Source organism: Leptonychotes weddellii, chromosome 13 (assembly GCF_054177405.1).
Source record: "Leptonychotes weddellii isolate Sample4059 chromosome 13, ASM5417740v2, whole genome shotgun sequence".
In the NCBI taxonomy this organism is placed as follows: Eukaryota; Metazoa; Chordata; class Mammalia; order Carnivora; family Phocidae; genus Leptonychotes; species Leptonychotes weddellii.
Window position 1 is genome coordinate 51,827,607 of NC_138381.1, and position 20,485 is coordinate 51,848,091.

The 20,485-nt window shown below is 39.6% G+C and overlaps 1 protein-coding gene across 1 annotated transcript in view; it reads left to right on the plus strand.

The window, feature by feature from the left end:
- PTPRM (protein tyrosine phosphatase receptor type M) overlaps nt 1-20,485 on the plus strand; it is a 712,816-nt gene that overhangs the window by 348,379 nt on the left and 343,952 nt on the right. The window lies entirely within an intron of this gene.

The window sequence follows — 20,485 nt, forward strand, 5'->3', positions numbered from 1 at the left end:
AGGCAATTCAGTAAATTTTTAGGGAATTAATTGATTCTTCAGATAGCTTTACGTAAGTAGACACAGCCGTATGTGTCATTTCTTTTTTTAGGTTTTGAGAGTTCTCAGAGCACAGTCTGCCCCTGGCTGGTAGGAGAAATGATGAAACCTGAACAGCTTGTAGATGTTCTACTTTTTCTTCATAATATGAAGTATACTGCTTCCACAAGTTCAAACTTATAGGCAAATTCTGTTCTTGTGTTGTTGTTGTTGTTGAATTTCATTAGAAAAGGGGACAGCCACCTTCTGGGGATGCATGATGGGCTGGTTCTAGCCAACCCTGCGTCTCTTTCCCAGATCTACCACCAGCTGTGGGGTCTCTGGAATAAACTGCAGCTCTGGACTGGCCCTTCACACAGCCCGGGCTGGCAGGTCCAAGGAGAAAGGAGTTTGAAAATGCTTTATCTTCCTCATGTCTCCAAATGACGGCCATCTCCTCTCTCTTTTTAGTTGAATAAAACTGCCCTTTTTTGTGAAATAATTTCTTATATTTCTTGTATATATGATCCTATCATCTGTTGCAGGGCAAACAGTAGCGATGTATAACACCAGATATATCATTTCACAGTAGAGGCCTTGCTTCCAAACCTGTTATTGATTTGATAACTGCCTTGTGAAGGCTCCTGGGCAGATACAGACACCCCCTTATTACGGGGGGGACACGGGAGCCCACGGGACCTTCTGTCCTCCAGGCATGCTCTGTGAGCAGTACGTTCAGTGCGATTTCACTTCAGTGTGATTTTAAGGAATCCTATTTTGGGCATGGCAATATATAGTCTCCCTTTCTGTCCAAAAAAGGGTTAGAATTCCATTGTTTAGACTGGAGAGAGGAGCCATCTGTTTCATTCTTGTCACTAACAACCCTGCCTACTTAATGTTTCCAGTCCTGTTCTCCCTTACAGATTTTGTCTTGTCTCTTGATTTTCTGCCTGTACATTTCAGCTACTGACACAACTGTTATATACATTTCCCCTGGATATAATGCTTGGATTTTTTTTTATTGCTGCCTGATGTGTACATATATAACTCTCAAAGAGACACCATACCTTTCATTACAGATTGTCAGTCATTTTAAAGAAATTAAAACCAATTTTGAATTGATATTTGCATGCCAACACTATGTCTTCAAAAGTATTCAACCTCGTGTAAGCAAGGAAGCCTAATGACAAAGCATGCTTTTTCAGTTTTCAGCAACCCGAGGTTGACACGACTCCTGGAGTGTCCTGCACGTTCCTTGAACATGGTTGAAATAGTCAATCTTAGGAAACAGGAGTATGTTAGGTTGGAGAGTCAGAGCTAAAAATAAGAGGGGGGAGACACTGAGGTGGGTGAGGAAAGTGAAGTCAAATTTCTCTTTACTGTATGAAAAAAATAGTTTCACCCTTCCTTGAACTGAGGCTTTTAAAAAAATGTGAAGGTAAGACTGGTGACCATGGCCAGTGAGCAGTGGGACATGGTGGAAGGCAGGACTGAGGTACAAGGAAGGACACAGGTGCGGCAGACTAGAGACTAAAAAATTTGGGGCTCACAGAGAGCAAGTCATGGAGCCTATAAGCTGGGAGGGCCTCTGAGCAGTATGTAGAGTAGATAGAAATTGTCCTTGGCCAGGCTTGAACAGTGGATGACTCTAATAGGGTGATAGGTAGTAGGAATAATTGCACATTTATCCTGTATGGTTTAAAACCCAACAGTACTACTGTGGAATTAGAGTAATAAAATTTAGCAGCAGCATATATAAAAGAGATTGAGAATTTGGCTTAAATGCATATGAATCTACAGTATGATCCATATCACTCTGTACTATTATTTCCTTACTACCATCCCCCCACCACATACACACACACACACACACACACACACACACACACACACACACAGCCTACTATAATCTTAGGTTGCAGAAAAAAAGCCAAACACCCATGTTGGAGGTGATAGTCTTATTGTACCAGTGCTAATTAGCCTCCCTATAACTATCACACCTATTTCTGCTCCCTGCATTTTATGAAAGAGAGCACAAAACGGACTATGCTCTAGGGATAGCACCCAGGTTAGGAAAGGTTCTGGAACCTTGCTCCACCAATGAGGAGTGATGGAAAGAATTTAGAAAGGTGATGGAGAAGAACAGAGGGTCTGCACAAATTTGACAAGAACCGAATCATGAGTAGTGAGTTTCCAATGGCTGACCCATTCAAGCAGAACCTGACATTGTAGAAGGTGATTTCTGTATTCAGAAAAGGATTGAACTGGTTGACCCTGCAGACGTCTTCAACATGAAGATTCTGTGATTCATGTGTTGTTCCCTTTCTAAAGAGATGATCCATCATGTGTTTCTACCCTTAAAGTCTTTGACTTTCACTTTTATTTTATCCTTGTCCGGAAACTCCATTCACGTGCTTCTCCAGTCCTGCTCTGCAGACCCATGGACGGAGGTCTATGATGACATTTACAGAAGCCTGAGCAAAAGGAGGGGGTATAGTGAGTTTTTAATACTGCTAAATAGATTAAATTTGAAAAAAATGACTCTTATTTTGAGATACCCTGCCTGCTTTTTTTGTGTTAGAGTATCATTTTTATGCAATGATGGTGCTGGAGGGTACTAGAACCCGAGTCAGCAATTGAGAACACGGGCTCTGGGGCCCTGCTGCCAGGGATTGAATTCTGGCTCTGCCCAGTGCTATACATGGGACCATGTATAGCTGACCTTCTCTTGGCTTCTGTTGCTTTATCTATAAAACAGGGCTGATGATAAAAATATATATCTCCTGGTGTAGCCATGAAGCCTTAATGAGCCAATGTGTGTAAGATGCCTAGAACAGAACCTGACATATAGCAAATGGTCAGTAAAAGTTAACTGCCATTTTTTAAAAATCTTCTAACATTTTCAATCAAAATAATTGGATGTTAGCAACCTGATTGCCCTAGATGTGTTACAAATATTACTTACCCAGTGAATTGAAAATCTGAGAACCAGTTTTATATTACGGGCTCATAGAATTCTCTGCAGTGGAGTACTGCATTCATGACACATCGTTCTCTCATTTCTTCTATTAAATCTGTTTCTTTTGGACAAGCTCTCCATTTCCATTTCTGTGTTGTAGCAATGAGACCTGTCCTATTGTGTTTTGGTGACACCCATGAAAATGGGTTTTGCTTCTTGCATTAAAATGGCAAGATCAGTATTTATTGTCCTTCTCTGGGCAATGGAATTGATTTTCATGTGTGGCTAGTAGACACAATCTCATTACCTGGTCAGATTTCTTTCTAGAATTGTATGGTAACACACTTCCCGAGCTCTTTCTTCTTATGTTTCTGAAAATTATTTTCAAATATATGAACAGGCGCTCTGCATGTGACCTTGATCAAGTCACTTAGCTTCTCTGGTTCCGTCTCCTTATCTTTAAATAAGGGCAGTGACACCTGCCTTGCTGTATCAAAGGTATTTGTGAAGATCAGGTTGGATATTATCTACAAAGGGATTTTACAAGTGACAATATGTTCTGCCTACATGGGGTATTTAAAAAAATGATTATAGTAAGGAGCTAATTCCAAGATTTATACACATACTCAGGTGTTTTTCCAGTTTTGCAGTTCAGGTGTAGTCGGGTAACCTCAGAGGGTTGAAATTACTTCAGTATCCACTTAAGCAAAATATAATTTAGTTTGTGTTTTCTATTCAATCTTATATTCTTATAATTATGTGCAGCTATGTATCAAAAGCCATTAAGTGGTAGCTACTTAAAAAAGAGAAATGGGAGATGCTGTTAGATTAATTTTCACAGTAGACTTTTTATGTGTTTTATTTTGGGATATTGCTTTTTATATATACTAGTTATTGTTTAACTGTGTCTAAGTGACTTGCTAACAACTGGCCCCAGGAGTTAAAAGGATGGTGATAAACAAATGACCTAACAATTAAGTTTGGTGAGAGTGAAAAGAAAAAAAAGCTGAACTGAAATGTGTTCTTTAGAATTAATATAACTAAAAATCTGGGGGGAAAAAAAAAGAAAGATTATACCTTTAAAAAAATTTACTCATGAGGTATTTATCGAACACTCATATTTCCAAGGCACTGTTCCTGCCTCTGAGGGGAGAGCAACAGGACAAGATCCGCCATTAGGGTTATCTATTGAGGGAGGAAGTGTGCAGTCAATTTAAAAAATATATATATGTATACACACACACACACACACACACATATATGCTATGATAAATGCTATACAGAAAGAGAGAGAGAGAATGGAGAGAAGCAGGAGATTTTTTTATTAGGTTATCTCTTATTTTTAATTGTGGTAAAATCACATAACATAAAATTTATCATCTTAATCATTCCTAAGTGTACAGTTCAATAATGTTGAGTACATTCAATCTCTAGAACTAATTTATTTTGCAAAACTGAAACTCTAGCCATACAGATCCCCCTTCCCCGCTTCTGCAGGCCCTGCCAACTACCATTCTACTTTCTGTCTCTGTGAATTTAACTACTCAAGTTACCTCATATAAATGGCACCATGTAAAATCTGCCCTTTCGTTACTGGCTCATTCCATTAGCATTATGTCCTTAAGGTTCATTCATATTATAGCATGTACCTTTTTAATTACTTTGATAATTGTATTGTGAATACTTCATTTATGTGATTCTTTGTAAACTATTTTGAGACTTTAAGCACCAACTTGGGCTCCCAATGAAATTAATAATGCTCAATGTATTAAAAAATGCTTCACCTTTATGACTCATGGAAGTCTTGCCTACTAAAGCAGGTAGTACTGCTCTGCTTTCAGAGAGTCAAGTACAAATAAGTACCCAGGAAGTACTATGTCAGAATGGTACAGCCATCCGGTCAACCATTGAATAAAGAGTGATACAAGAAATTAGAGTGCTCTTTATAATGTACTGTTCTCTTAAACTAATAAAGTGGGTACATTTTTATACCTATTTGCGTAGAAGTGTATATTTGTTCTGTAGATCCCTCATTATAACCTTTTACGTAATTGTAATAGAAACTTTGAATATATGTTACATTAAAATTTATTTTTGTTGAACTCAGTTGCTTTGATAACATGCAATTATAGCTATCTTATCTGTAGTACCTTCAGTGACATGAGCCGCGGGACATATTTCTCATCTGCTTTGAGTCTCTGCATCTTCTGATGCCCTGTGGTCTGGGAGGGATTGAGTTTGTGTCCAACCCAGTATGGTGTGTTTTCATGTATCTCCTCTCCTTTGTGGCAGCAGTCGAACTGTTGCATGAGAACAAATATATTGGTGTCTCTTTGCTCCCTTGTGTCCTGGCCATGGGCTTTGATGAAACACCTGCATACGTGAGCAAGGGATCAACAGCCCTGACCATGGGAATGCTCTGCTTACTACAGGGCTAGAGAGTATCATATTGTCTTTCCTCACACACACTGAGGATGTCTTTAGTGGCTTTATATAGTAGCACCCTCTGTCCAACCTGCTCTAGTCTAAGTCTCACGAGATTTAGGTTAATATTGCTTTGAAAATGTTAATTCTCATGTTTGCTAAACGTGACACTGAAGAGACTCATTTTAAATACACGTGGATGAGATTCACCTATGGGCAAAGAGACACGATAGCTTCACAGTGAGGGGGCCTTACCCACCCTATATGATCCCTGCATTCCACTGAAGGCCAGCCTCACTGTGTCTGTTCATTTATTAGTCTTAGTTCTTCGTATGGGAGAAAAAGAATCATTTTGGTTGGAAGGGGGCTGATCTGAAATTAAACCCTGCCAAAACCTGATTTGTTTTCTTCCCAAATCAAGAACAACCCGATTTGTCTTTTCCGTACAAAACTGCCACTGGTGTTACAATATATATTTGGATGTACACAGTTGACCGTGGGCCCTTGGGGGCAGGTGGGAGCTTCTCTAAGATCTAACAATGGCTATTATTCACAGGGAATACAGACCAGAGACCTCACTGAATGGAACATAATTTATTTTTAATTTAAGTTTATTTACCAGGAAAAAATTAAAGTGTTCTAATTCTACTTCTAAAACAGCTCTGCCAAAGGGCATCATGTTTTTAATGCATTTCCAACACATTAAACCATTAAGAGCCTTTTTTAATTATAAGCATTAAAAGGGCATAAAAAAGTATCTTCCTTATTAGACTCTAGATATAAATACATTGCATTGAGTAGCATCCTTGTATTTGGGTAGAGTACAGGAACATTGTAGCAATGCAGCACCTTTTTTTATTATAATGCATTCAGCACCTTCATTACAGGTCTTTATGCCCCAGAGGCTTTGTGATACCTACACCTCAAATCCTACTGCCTTTAAACACTGGGTCAGCACTCTCCCTTTGTGTGAACCCAAGGGCATGGCATCTGAGGGGGGCAGTGTAGGATACAACTACTCAAGCAGTTTTGTAGGAGAGGTTTGGAAGGGGCTCCAGAAAGACCAAACGGGAGTTTTTGCTTTTAGAGTTCTCCAGTGACTCTTGAAGTTCCCTGATAGTTCTCTGGAAGGTATCAGGCAGGCCCCTTGGCTGTGAAGAATGAGCCTGCTAACATTACATCTAGGCATGATTTGGAAACCTTTGTAGGCAGCTTCCTGTGTAGTTTGAATAAACTGAGGAGATGGAGAAATGAAGAGAAGACTCTGGGGATTATCAGTCAATGGCCTTTGGCCTCTCCCAGCTGTGTCTAATGGGCCATTTAACACTGAAAAAGAAAATCACAAAACCATGACAGGTACATTTTGTACACATCTGTCAGTTAGGGGCTTGACCAAGTTCGTTGCTCTAGCGCTCTGATCTGTCAGCCTCTGTCAGAGGGTTTTGCTATCATGGAGAAACATCAGCATTAGCCATATCAACACCTAATTGAGCACCAACTACCGTATGTTGAGTGACGTCTTAAAGCTGCCAGAACGCTTGAGCGTGCCTTTGCTTCCCATATCAGTATCTTCTAGAAAAGGAAGACACCTACTAAATCTTTGGACAATTTTTAAAGAGGTCCTGGGTCATCTAAATCTTTTCCCAAGTCTCTTATATATTTGGCAAAAAAAAAAAAAAAAAAGGGAAGTATTGATAATGAAATTATTAATTTTTATTAGAGCAAATGCCTTAGTTCCTTATCAAATTATGATGCAGTCAAGTTGTGTTTTATGGTCTCTGTGTAAGCATTTATAATCTACCAGCATTTCCAGGCGTGTTCAATATGTACTGCATGCTTAGGTTTTTTGACAGGACTCAGAGCATAATTGACCATTCTAAATTATAAAGGTTTGTAACTTTGTTACTGGCTTTGTAAATATTTTGGATTAATTCAGAGAAGAGAATGCCCATTGGTTAACTTCTTTCACTTTAAAGTCTGACTGACTTGGGGTGAGTGCTGGTTCTGATACTAATAGCTAAAAGTAATGCAACAAATTACTTATCCATTCTGGACCTAAGCTTCCAGATAGTTCTAGTCCGTTTTCCACTGATACTAGCACCTTCTTCTTCGTAGCACTGGCAGGAGAAGTAAATGTGCTAATGCATGAAAAATGGCTAGGGGGTACCTTGGTCACCTGGTGTACCCTGAATTCAAAGTAGGCTTGCTAGCAAATTCTGATCAGTTTATAAAATGAATAAACTCGCCACAAGTGAGGATATGTACTACTATGACAAAACCTTCCAGTAGGACTGTTAAGCTGGGTAGGTTGGATTTTGTTTGACATACACACATCAAAGTGCAGTTTGCTTTAAGTAAAACCAAAAAACGTATGTATGTTCTCAAGGTAATGTCAAAAAATGATTGCATGTTCACCAGAACCTGGAGGAATGTTGCATTTTTGACTCTTCCAAGTATTGTCAGGATCGAAAACCGCATATGACCCAGAGTCACTGGAGGGTGGCAAGGAAAAGAGGATAAGTGTGAATGCTTTATTCACATGTGTGACATTGTTATTCTGTGATAGTGGATGTGTTATTGTTGACTTATTGTTTATTATTGATTATTGTTGACTTAAGGAATGCTTTTTACACTTTGACCCTTGGAAGAGTACTGCCTCAGTCCCTGATACCTCTAAGTCTGCCCAGAACACAAAGCTTGACAACCACAGTTTGATTAGCACAGCAAGGCAGCCTAAGACTGTTTTGGGGGGACGTCTTTCCTTTTGCTTATTTACCCACAGACTTCAGGAAAGTTGAGGACCCTTATTGAATGAGATTAGAAATGAGGGTTCTTTTTTTAAAGATTTATTTATTTGAGAGAGAGAGAGCACAGAGGGAGAGGGAGAAGAAGATTCCCCACTGAACAGGGAGCCCGATGTGGGGCTCGATCCCAGGACTCTGGGATCGTGAACTGAGCCAAAAGCAGACGCTTAACTGACTGAGCCACCCAGGTGCCCCTAGAGATGAGGCCCCTGATGCTCTGGGTCTAAGGAACTCAAGTACACAGGTCAAATCTTCCACTGTGAAGACTGCTTCTAGACAGGCTTACCTGTATTCTCTGCCCCAGACTCAAAAACAGAAAGACCTAGTCTCAGGAGGGCCTTTGTCTCAGAACATACTAAGAAAAGTTCACTTCCTCTTAACTTACTAGGTATGCCATGTGTTTGTGCCTGGAACCTCAGTCAGATGCAGCAATGTCATAAGATGGGAAATAGATGCGTTTTATCTTTGACCTCATACATCTGTGTGCTTCTACTCATTCTTCCCTAAGCACGCCCAGATTCCTCCTCCTCTTATCAAACCAGCTCTCGGCATATGTCTCCCTGTTCATGTGGACAGATATTCATCAGAGCACATTCTGTGGCATTTGACCTCTAATTAGAACTTGCCTCCTCCATTCTGTAAGGATAAAGCTGCTCATGTGGTTAAAAACTAAGTTAATAAGAAGTAAAATGAGAACTAAGACCTGCACAGTAATAAAAGAGATTATGAAACCTTGATGATATGTCAAGATTTTAGTTTATGAGGGTTAACCATGCTTCTTTGTTTGGGTAATACTTTTTATAAATTAATTTTAAGAATATAAAGAACTGGTAATTACATTACCTATTAGAATAAATTGCAAGTGAATAGAAAGCTTTAAAAATGAATAATGCATATAAATGAAATTAAAACTACAAATACAAGAAATTTTATTAGGAAGTATGGTTACACCTATTATTAAAATAAGAATGATAATAGAACTGTTTGATATCAAAATTGCTGGTCTTCTAACCATGTTATTATACTTGTAGAATGAGTAATATAAGTAATATAACTATTCAGGTAAAATATTTCTGTTGACCAAGTTGTAGCACTTCTTCCATAGAGATCTGGACAAGTGACAGTAGACACATACTTACAGTTGGCATTGAAAACCCTTTCTAGTTTAAATTATCAGTAGAAATGATACAGATATTATATAGATACATAATATACATATTAATATATATTTCTGTTAAGTATGTTACTATTTCATGATTCTTGAGGTAGACTATATTGCTTTTAAATTGGATTATGAATTCATCACACATAACATTTTATTTGTTAATGTTTATATCTTATTACTTACTGTTTTAATTACTGAAGTAATAGGTGACATGTAAGAAGGCAAACAATACAGAAGTTAATAGATTCCCCCCTCTTTCTTTCAGTTTCTCTCCTGGAGATAAAGTATTTTTCTTGCACATCTCTCTCCATGTCCATTTAGACACATAAGTATCCATATATGTCCCAGGTCTGTTCCTTACTACTAATTCTAACAGAATGAGATACTGTACATGGTATTCTGCAACTTTATTTAACATCTGTCAGTATTCAGTGGACATCTTTCTATTTGCTAGAGTCTAATACAATATATAGAGATTTAATTCATTCTGAGTAGTAGCTGTTTATTATTCTGGAATATGGGTAGCCTAATCACTCAGCTCTCCTCATTTTGATGGATAGGGAGGTGATGGTTGTTTTCTGTTAAAATGAATATTTCAATAAATATCTATAAATATGTCTCCTTATATTGAAATAGTTTTATTTCTGGAGGTTACAGTTTTAAGGTAGAATTGGTGGGCCAAAGATAAATGCATTTAAGCTTTTAGTAGATGTCAGATTACTCTCCAGAAGGTTCTAGCATCAGCAAGGTGTGACTGTGTTGGTTTCTGGATGTGCTTTTGAGCATTGAATATTAATGATCTTTTAAATTTTGTTACTGGTTTATCAGTTTAGAAATGGTACATCACTGTTTTAATTTACATTTCACTTTTTTCCATGTTTTCATTGACTTTTTATATTTTTTTCATCATCAGATTATCTATTTCTATCCTTAGGATGTTTTCCAATCTTTTCCTTTTCATTTTGTAGGAGTGTCTTAGTTATAGTAGGGTTGTTAACCATTTGCCTATCATATGTTTTCTAAATATTTTCCCTCATTCTGCTATTTGCCTTTTGACTTTATTCATGGTATATTTTGTTAAAGAGAAATGTTTAAATTTTAAATTTAAATCAACCATATCCCTTAGGGCTGTCCATATACATTAATATATGATAAAAGTGTCATTAGAATCTAAGTCAATCCAAAAACAAATTAATTTATTATCAGATGGCCAGATATGAAGTAACATTTGCTAGTTAAACTCTTATTTTTCCTTGTGACTTCTCACTTTTCAGTCTTGTTTTAGAAGGTATTTTTCCACATTGTCTTTGAACAATATTTTTAAAAAGAGTTTATTTTTACACTTAGATCTTCAGTCTGTGAAATTCTGCTCAAAAAGTCTTGCAGGGAAGGGGCGCCTGGCTGGCTCAGTCATTAGAGCCGGCGACTCTTGATCTCAGGGTTGTGAGTTTGAGCCCCATATTGGATGTAGAGATTACTTAAAAAAAATAAAATCTTAAAAAAAGAAAGGTCTGGGAAGATTACAGGGCTCAGGCGCCTTCTGGGAAGGGCTCCTTTGCTTTTTAATGATGTACAAAGAAAAATGATCTTTTCTCACCTTTGCTATGGGATGCTATATGATGTGGTGTCCATGAATGCAGCAGGTATCCAGTGACCATGGGGAAACCAGCTAAAAGGACAGCCAGTATGAAAGCTGAATAGACATAACTGAATTACAATACCCTCTACCCCTTATTTTGGTTTGCTTCATTTATTCATTCATGTATTCATCCATCTGACACATATTTATTAAGACTCTATTATTTGATAGGTACTCTCCTTGGCTTCAGGGATACAATGGCCCATAAAACAAATAAGTACCCTGCCCATGCACATGACTTTCTAATTTATAAAGTTTTCCATTGGTTTTCAATGCATGCACATTTAAGTGAAGCAAAGCTTGCAGAGATTACCAGAAGAGTGTAGTGAGGAGGTTCAAAAAGTAAACATACACTTTAGGGCAGACTTTACAAATAAATTGTTTTTATCAGCGTATTTTGAGCTGCAGATAACATAAAGCCAGCTCATACAGATTAATAAGGACATTAATTAACTTGTAGTAACAAAAAGTCCATAGATAAGTCACACTTTTCAGTTTGTTGATTTAATTGCTCAGTAGTATTACCAGGGACATGAGTTCTTTCCAGACCTCCCTTGCATTGGTTTCAGCCCAGTGCTGCCCTTCTTCAGGGTCATCAGGTGGCCTTTGGAAGTAACTAGGAAAACATGCTTTGTTCAAATCTGGCAGAAAGGAAAGAGAAACATTTCCTCACACCTAGAATATCACTCCTTTCTTTCAATCTATTAAGCCAATTAAGGACCAATAATAATAGCCAGGAGATTGTTATGAACTAATTGGCTTAGTGTCCTTACTCTCAGACTTTAATGTAGTTCAGTGATGTTGGTGTGTGTCAGAATCACCTGGCAGCCTTGTTACAAGACAGATTGCTGGGTCCCACTCCAGAGTTGATGATTCAGTAGGCTTGGGGTCAAGCTCAGGAATTTATATTTCTAACAGATTCCCAAATGGTACCAATGTTGCTGGTTGAGAATTGCTGATTTGGAGTAATGCAGGTGTACCCTTGCACCACACACTTATTAGAATGGCCAGCATCCAGAACACTGACACAACCATTTGCTAGTGAGGATGTGGAGCAAGAGGAACTCTTCAGTCATTGCCAGTTGGAATGCAGAACACTACAGCCACTTTGCAAGGCAGCTTGACAATTTCTTACAAAATGAAATACACTCCTATCATACAATCCAACAATAGGGCTTCTTGGTATTTACTCAGAAGAGTCCAAAACTTACATCCACACAAAAACTTACGCATGATGTTCATAGCAGCTTTATTTGTAATTGCCAAAACGTGGATGCCACCAAGATGTTCTTCAGGAGGACACTATATAAACTGTGGTACATCTAGACAATGGAATATTATTCAGTGCTAAAAAGAAATGAGCTATTAAGCCATGAAAAGACATGGAGGAAATTGAAATGCATATTACTAAGTGAAAGATGTCAATTTAAAAAGACTATGTATGTGTAATTCCAACTACATGACATTCTGGAGAAGGCAAAACGATGCAAACAGCGAAAAGATCAGTGGTTGCGAGAGGTTAGAGGGGAGGGAGGAATGAATACGTGGAACGCAGAGGATTTTCAGGGCAGTGAAAATACACTGCATGGTACTGTAATGGTGGATACATGTCATTATACATTTTTCCAAACCCATAGAATGTACCACACAGAGCGTGAACCCTAATGTATACTAGGGACTCTGACTGAAAATGATGTGTCAGTGTAGGTTCATCCATTGTGACAAATGTACCACTGTGGTGGGAGGAGATAATGGGGGAAACTGCACATGTGTGGAGGCAGGTATAGGGAAATCAGTACTTTCTGCTCAGTTTTGCTGTGAACCTAACACTAGTTTAATAAAAAAAAGGAAAAAGTTGTATCCTTGGGTCTAAGATGGGATGAGCTATCCCTGAGCCACAAGGCAGGGAGAACAAAAGCTGAATGAAATTAGGGATTTGGGGAGATACTAGAAAGGACAGAGGAGAATGAATGCTATTTAAGAACTGACAGGGTACATTATACAAGTTGATGAATTGAATGAAGTATTTGTAGTCAAATTACTGTTGAGAAATTAGGCAAGGCTTATTTCTGATCTTGACTAAATGTTAAGTACTATCTATGAATCAGAATCATCTGATAGATAAGATCAGATTAGAAATATCTGCAGAGAATGTTGCTTTTACTTTTAAAAAAATCCTTGAGTTTAGTAGGAATACTGGAAAATTTACTATAGGGATTACTTGGAAATCCCTTCTTTATACTCAGTGTGGATCTAAACTTGAGTTATAATGAGAGAAATTTATATTACCTGGGTTTGTTGAGAGGATGTTGGGATGCAGTTCTTCATGGGCCTCTCATGCTTCTGCACATCTTGCCAGCAGAGGCACTGGGGGACTTTGTTCTGGGTTATTCTTTCAAGGATGTTTGGACAGGGAACGGCTTTAGAAGACACAGTTAGTGCCTCTTGCTGGGGCAGAGGACAAGCTATCTTCCTGGTCAGTATAATACAGATAATATCTTTCTCTGCAGCAAAAGGCAGACCGTGTTCCTTACACCCATAAGAAAAGATTTGGGATTCCCTACACCCTTGGTTCTTCAGATGTACCACAGACCTACTGTATGTGAGGCATGATTGGACCCGTGGGACGCTGGGGGCAGGGGGAGCCCACGGGAGCCAGAAGCTCATGCTAATTGCTGTGTCATTTGTAATAAAGTCCTTTGTTTCTGACTTAGGAGTCTTACTTCTTCTGCCAACATCCATGACATTGGGGCAGGTACTTGTTCATCTGAAAGATGGGTAAAATCTCAGACCCTTCACAGTTATGACACACACCCTGACAGAACATACTTAGAAGAAAAACGATTGAGTTCTTTGTAACTTCATTTGACTCCTACATTTTGATGACTGGGAATTTGAGACGTGGAAAGCATGTACATGTGCACAGCGAGTCTGTTTGCACAAGTGCACAGTGTGTTTGCACAAGTGAAGTAAATCTACTTGCACAAGTGCACAGCAGTCTGCAGAGTGCACAGTGAGTCTATTTACACAAGTGCATAGCAAATCTATTTACAAAAGTGCACAGGAAGCCTGTTTGCACAAGTACAGTGAGTCTACTTGCATACGTGCACAGCAAGTCTCTTTGCACATGTGCACAGTGATTTTGTTTACAAAAGTGCCCAGTGAGCCTGCTTGCACAGTGCAGTGAGTCTGTTTGCACAAGTGCACAGTGAGTCGGTTTGTACAAGTACAGAGTCTATTTATACAAATACAGTGGGTGTATTTACACAAATGCACAGTGAGTCTATTTATAGAAGCACAAAATGAGCCTGTATGCACAAGTGAAGTGAGTCTGCACAAGTGCACAGTCTGTTTGCACAAGTGCATAGTGAATCTCTTTGCACAAGTGCACAGTGAGTCTATTTAACACAAGTGCACAGCAAGTCTCTTCGCTCAAGTGCACAGTGAGGCTGTTGCTGCAAAAGCAGCTCTCAGAGCCTGTGCTTGCAGCTCCAGGTACACTTTGCTTTTTGCTTCACTACAGAACCCGGCTCTGTGAGTCAGGCCTACCGCCCTGGTTCAGAGTTGATTTAAGAATGTGATGGGACAATAAAAATCTCTCATTTCAAGATAGGATCAGATAAAATTGACATAAACTGCATGGGGTGGTTAGATGTATATAGCATATAGATATAAACTGACAGAGTTATTCAGCACTAAGGGATACTTGAAGGAATAAAAGATAATTATCTGCCAGGGTCATTTAGGCTGTAACTCTACTAAGAAATACAGTGTAAGATTAGGTGACCTTCTCTGTTACTTTTCAATTTGTGTGTTTGCTTGTTGCTGCGGTTCTGAGGCCAGGTGTCAATTTATTTTAGTTTATAAAGTGGAACTCTGACCACTGGTTATTAAACATAACTTCTAGCCAAAAGGATATAAAGACTTAGTAAGGTGATCACATTGAATAGTTCATCCTCAGTTAAACTCTCAGATTAACAAATTTGTCCTGCTCATTTATTAGATGTACATTGGTAATACCTTTTTTTGGTTTTGAAATATCAGCATGTATCTTTTTTACTTTAGAAAGAATTTCTTTATAGCACCAGGAAATCATAACTCTTGTTCTATATTTCATCAATATTATACCTGACCCTTAAAGCATACTGATCAAATCTTAGCTTTAATTATTTAAAAGGTTTGTATTACAATAGTAAGGTGAAGCTATTAACTATCATGAAGGGTCTGTAAGCAAGGGAGGGAGTAATCTTTCATATAAATTCCAGTACTGTTTCATAATTTTTTTAAAACAAAGACACATCTTTCTGCTTTCAAAATTGGCTATAGCACCTTTTAAAAAGCAATGCTTCACCATGGAAGCTGACAGAACATGGCTGTAGGCTCTACACCTGTGATTTCACTGAGCCATAGGCCTGCGGCAAAGAAAATTGAATGTTACCGGGGTGACCTGTCTGTAAGCTGGGTCTTTAATTTCATTGTGACTATCAAAGCCAAAGTGAAAACAGCAGTAAGGGCAGAGGGATGATTTCTGCAGATGATCTGGCTCCAGTCATCAGAGGAAACCACTGACCCTCTGTCATAGTTTGCTTTCCTGACCACCTCTGTCTACTCTGCCTACGTATGTAAAACATACACATATTCTGTTCTAGGGTAGAAGACTGCAGTTTCTAAGAATGACTTTAAGAGAAATCAGCAATATAGATTACTCTGTATATAAGATAATTGGAGATTTAGAAGCAGAAATACCAGCAGTTAGCAATGTATACTTCTTTCTGATAAGGTCATCAGTTGGGCACTTTGGAAGCATTTTAATAATCGGCTTGGACAAATATACCTAAGTTACTGTCTCGGAAAGATGATGAATCTAGGTGTTTCATTTGAGGCAGAGAGTTAACATGTTACATAATGTATTTATTAGTCCAAATGAACAACATTTAAATTAAACCTTCTTCTCCCAAAGAGGGCATAGAACCCTTACTACATTTGCATTATTTATCTTTTTCTAGCACTTTATGCTCAGAAAGTGATATCGTTTTGAATAATTAATAGCAGAAATAAAATATAAAGTAAAAATGAGAATGGGAGAGCACGGGCTCCGGCATCTTGGTGTTGTAGTTCGTGTCCCCTTGTCACCGTGTCTGTTGACAGAGCACAGAGGGTACACAGGAGAGGCAGGGCTGGGGTCTTGGGGGTTGGGGGGTGGGCTGACATTTCAGTTGAAGCAGCTTTGGACCCATTTCCTCTTCCCGACTGAGAAGGACAGCAGGGCGGGGGCCAGCTCATCCACACCTGGGTTCTGTCAACCCCAGGGCGTGTGTGTGCATCTCCCCAGCCCAGTCCTCCCCCCAGCCTGGAAGAGCTTGGTGCCCGCTGGCCCTGCTGCTGCCTCCAGGTGTCCCAGACACCCTGCTTGCACTCCCTGACTATCTCCACCTCTTCATCCCTAAAATGCAACCCAGCATCTCCCTCTTGCCCAACAGCCTTCTCCCCCGCCCCCAATAAATAATTTACTGCCAGTGTCTCTCGGCTCGTTAAGTAATTCCACAAACTGCCAACTCATTCTGGCCAGGAAAGTAGGACTCACCTCTTGACTCTTTCCACTGCTTTACCTCCTACATGGAATCAATCACCAAATCCCGCCCATTCTTCTCTCCTGAAACTGTGGGCATCGAGGTTTGTCTGCAATGCCCCGCACTGGCCTCCACCACCCGGCCCGGCTCTGATCTCCCAGATGAAGGCCTCTGACCCCCAGGCTGCCTCCTGAGGAGTGGCTGTCATGTTCCAATACGTACACCTAAATGAGTATGAAGTCTATAGAAAGTTCTCCTGAGCTTGTAGGAACCAGGGAGCTTTAGCAAGGCCTTGCAAGGGTCTTCGTATTCAGACTCAACTCACCTGATCGGACCCTCCCCAACAGCTTATATTTTAGTCACAGTGGACCTTTCCCACTTTCCTGAGCACATCATTCTCTGTCATCTCTCCACAACTTTTCACATGCTGTTCCCTTTCTCAGAAATTCCTCTCTTCTCTGCTTGTCAGACACTTAGCACATCCTTTGTATAAACCGTGAGGCCTTACCGTATCCACCACACAGACCAGTGCCCTGCCCCTGTGCTGCTTAAGACTTTGGACATATCTTTGTTCACTTGAGTCCCCTGTACTTCAAACATGTTTCCTGTCCCTGGCTCCATCCTTAGTCTAGAGGATGAAGAAGACAAAACACAGGCTTATGTCTCTCCATCTCACGCATGTCAGGGCCTGGCACACACAAGGCGCTCAGCTTCTAGTTCCATCTAGGTCAGGCTACTTTCTCCTTTTAATGCATTTTCCTGTCTTCTTTGCCACCAGCCTTTTTGGAGAAAATAATCTGTGGAAGGTCATTATCAAGTTATCTCAGCACATATTTAATGTGTGTTTAGCTGCTTTACTGTCACATAAAAATGTGTGGTAGTAAAATAAAGTAATAAAGCTGTCAATAAAAGCTCCATTTCCACTCAATATTTAATGCTAAAGAGCAAGAGACATTTGAGATACCCACCCATAATAGTAAATCGGCATTATCAAGGTAGGTGATCAATTTGCCTTGAAATACTGTTAACTTGATGAATAAAAATGTAAATTGTTAGAATATAGTGCGGCCTAGAAAGCAGCCTGTTTCAGCATTCCTTATGGACTAGTCTCCAAAGAAAGCCAAGTAAGAAGTCACCCCATGCCATGAGGCCACCTCGTGGTTTTAAACAAAGACCAGCAATCATAGTCATGGAAGAATCGAGAAAAATGCCCCCACTGGTACCATCAATTTATAAGGCACTGTTACACCCATTTTCTGACCTAATCCCCCAAATGATTGTGAGGTAGCTAACAGTATCTTTATTTCCTGAATCAGGAAGCTGAGGTTGCAAGAGGTTATGTGATATTCAGAGGCCACACAAAACTAGGATACAGCTCCCTACGTGTCTGGTCCAGATCAGGTTCTTTCTGGTAAGGCACAGCTCCTTCACTGCTAGGGAACTAAAATTTTCAAATTGATACAAACTTAGAAAATATTTAGACTATATCCCATCATGATTGCTATCTGAAGAGTAACTTCACACAGTGTCTGGGCTTGGTGGACTCTGGGATAGATGGAGTCCTAACCACCATCCGAGAGAGAGGAATTGGAATGCAGCTGGAAGTTCTTTCAGAGTCTGGGATACATTTCTAAAAACATCCAACCCATTGTGCCTGACAGCATAAAACTTTCAGAATTCAGGGGAAAGTAACCTTTATTTCAAAATTATTCTTTGAAATTGGAAGATAAAAGGAGAGCTGTCTGAGGCCCAATGCTCAAATAAAGGGGCTAAAAACATTTTAAAAAATTCTAGAGAGCTTATCAGAATTTGAAATGAATGTGATAACAGATCCCTTATCGTTCAAGTTCTCAGTACTATGTACCAGGGTTAATAAAGCAGCTTAGCTCAATCTAACACACACAGAATCAAAGCCTTTTGTAGGGTTTTTGAAATGCGTTTTCATTTTCTCCAGAAAGAGAAACGCAGATTCCTTACTTTTTTGTACCTGGTTGCCTAGGAATGTTTTCTATTTGGTCCATTCTTAGAGCAACCGAGAAACACAGTGGCTTCTCAAGTCTGACTGCCAGCCGCCCCCTGGACCGTGTTTCCCGTTGTCCCTGTGTGCCAGAAAGAGCTGGTACTGCTCCAGTGAAGACTGGAAGCTCCCACCCACTGGTGGGAGCAGGGGACGCACGTTCCCAGCCGTGGCCCCAGAGTGAAGGAGCCGTGATTTGTTAGAGATTCAAACAGCAGGGCAGGGGCTGCAGTTAACTTAGCATCAGTATGCGAGGGAGGTTAAGTGTGGAGTGGGATGGTCCAAATTGAGCAAACATTTTTTAAACTTGGAAAATCTCTTCATACACAGTAATTGATAGTGGGGTTCCGAGTAGGTGTTTGGGGATGAATTGCCTTCCCCCAAAATGCATACGCTGAAGTCCTAGACCGGAGGTTAGTCTTCAGTCTTCAGACTGTGACTGTATTTGGAGGTGGGGATTTTAAAGAAGTAGTGAAGTTAAAAAGAGGTCATTAGGTCAGGTCCTAATCCAGTATGACTGGTGTCCTTATAAGAAGAGGCCATTAGGACACAGACATGCAGAGTGCAGGAGACAGCCATCTACAAGCCAGGGAGAAAGCCTTCAGAAGAATCCAACCCTGCTGACATCTTGATCTTAGCCTTTCCAGCCTCCAGGACCATGAGAAAATTAGTTTCTGTTGTTCAGGCCACCCAGTCTGTGGGCCTTTGCTAGGGTAGCCCTAGCAAGCTAATATGGTTGGTGACCCCAGCTTGGAGACCGTCAATTAAACAGAGCCTTCAAGCTCTGACTGCACCCCCAAATCTATCTTTATGTCCCTACTCCCCACAGTGTGCCTCTGGAGAAACAGATGTAAAAGCTTATGTAAGCCCTTGTTAGGTTGTATTTAAATATGAGTTTGTAAGGATTATTCTTACATTATAATTAGGAGGTTGACTCAGTTGTGATGATGTGAATCAGTTGAAGCTGTCTAAGCCACTGGTAAAGAAACACAGGGAGAAATATTTACTATGTCTAATTGTTCTTAAATTATTAATAGCATAAGCTGTCACTTCACAATACTTAGTATCTAATAGACATGAGAGTCAGTGATGGGGAAGAACAGTCCTGAGTGTTTCTTGGCAGTGTTCTCGTCATTCCACCAAGTAACAATTGCAATGAGCAGAGGGCAGACCCGCAGCCAGCAGCGGTCAGTGACCCTCGGGGCACAGAAGACAGGGAGTGGGGACCCTTGGTCTCCAGGACACAGTGAGGGATGCTGACAAGGACCTGGGTGATGTTTTGATTTCTATTTTAACCAGTTTAGAAAAACCCATGAAAAAAAAATGCACTGAATGCTCTCATGAATATCATGCTAATTTTTAAAACATATCATTAAAGATTAAAAACAGTGTTTTGTTATGATTCGTTTGTTTTTATTCACAGTGCTTTATTATTTTTGAAATTTAAGTATAAAAGCCCTTTTACTCTTCTTTGATATCCTCAAAAGCAAATATGTATTTGAAAATAAAATTATTTAGAGATCCTTCCAATAATCTGAAATTTTTAGTGAAATAAATGTAACCCTTTTATAAGTTTGTAGTTTGAATAGAGTGAATAGAACCTTTCTAGATCTGGTTAAAAGAAAAGTCATAGGAATCCCTAGTGAGGGCTTTTAATTATTTTTATTGTGGTAAAATATGCATAACATAATACTTATCATTTTAACCATCTGCAAGTGTACAACTCAGTAGCATTCAATACTTTCACAGTTTTGCCTAACTATCACCACTGTCTATACCCATCCCCAAAACATTTTCATCATCCCCAAAAGACATGAAGAAGAGGCCATTAGGACACAGACATGCAGAGTGCAGGAGACGGCCATCTACAAGCCAGGGAGAGAGCCTTC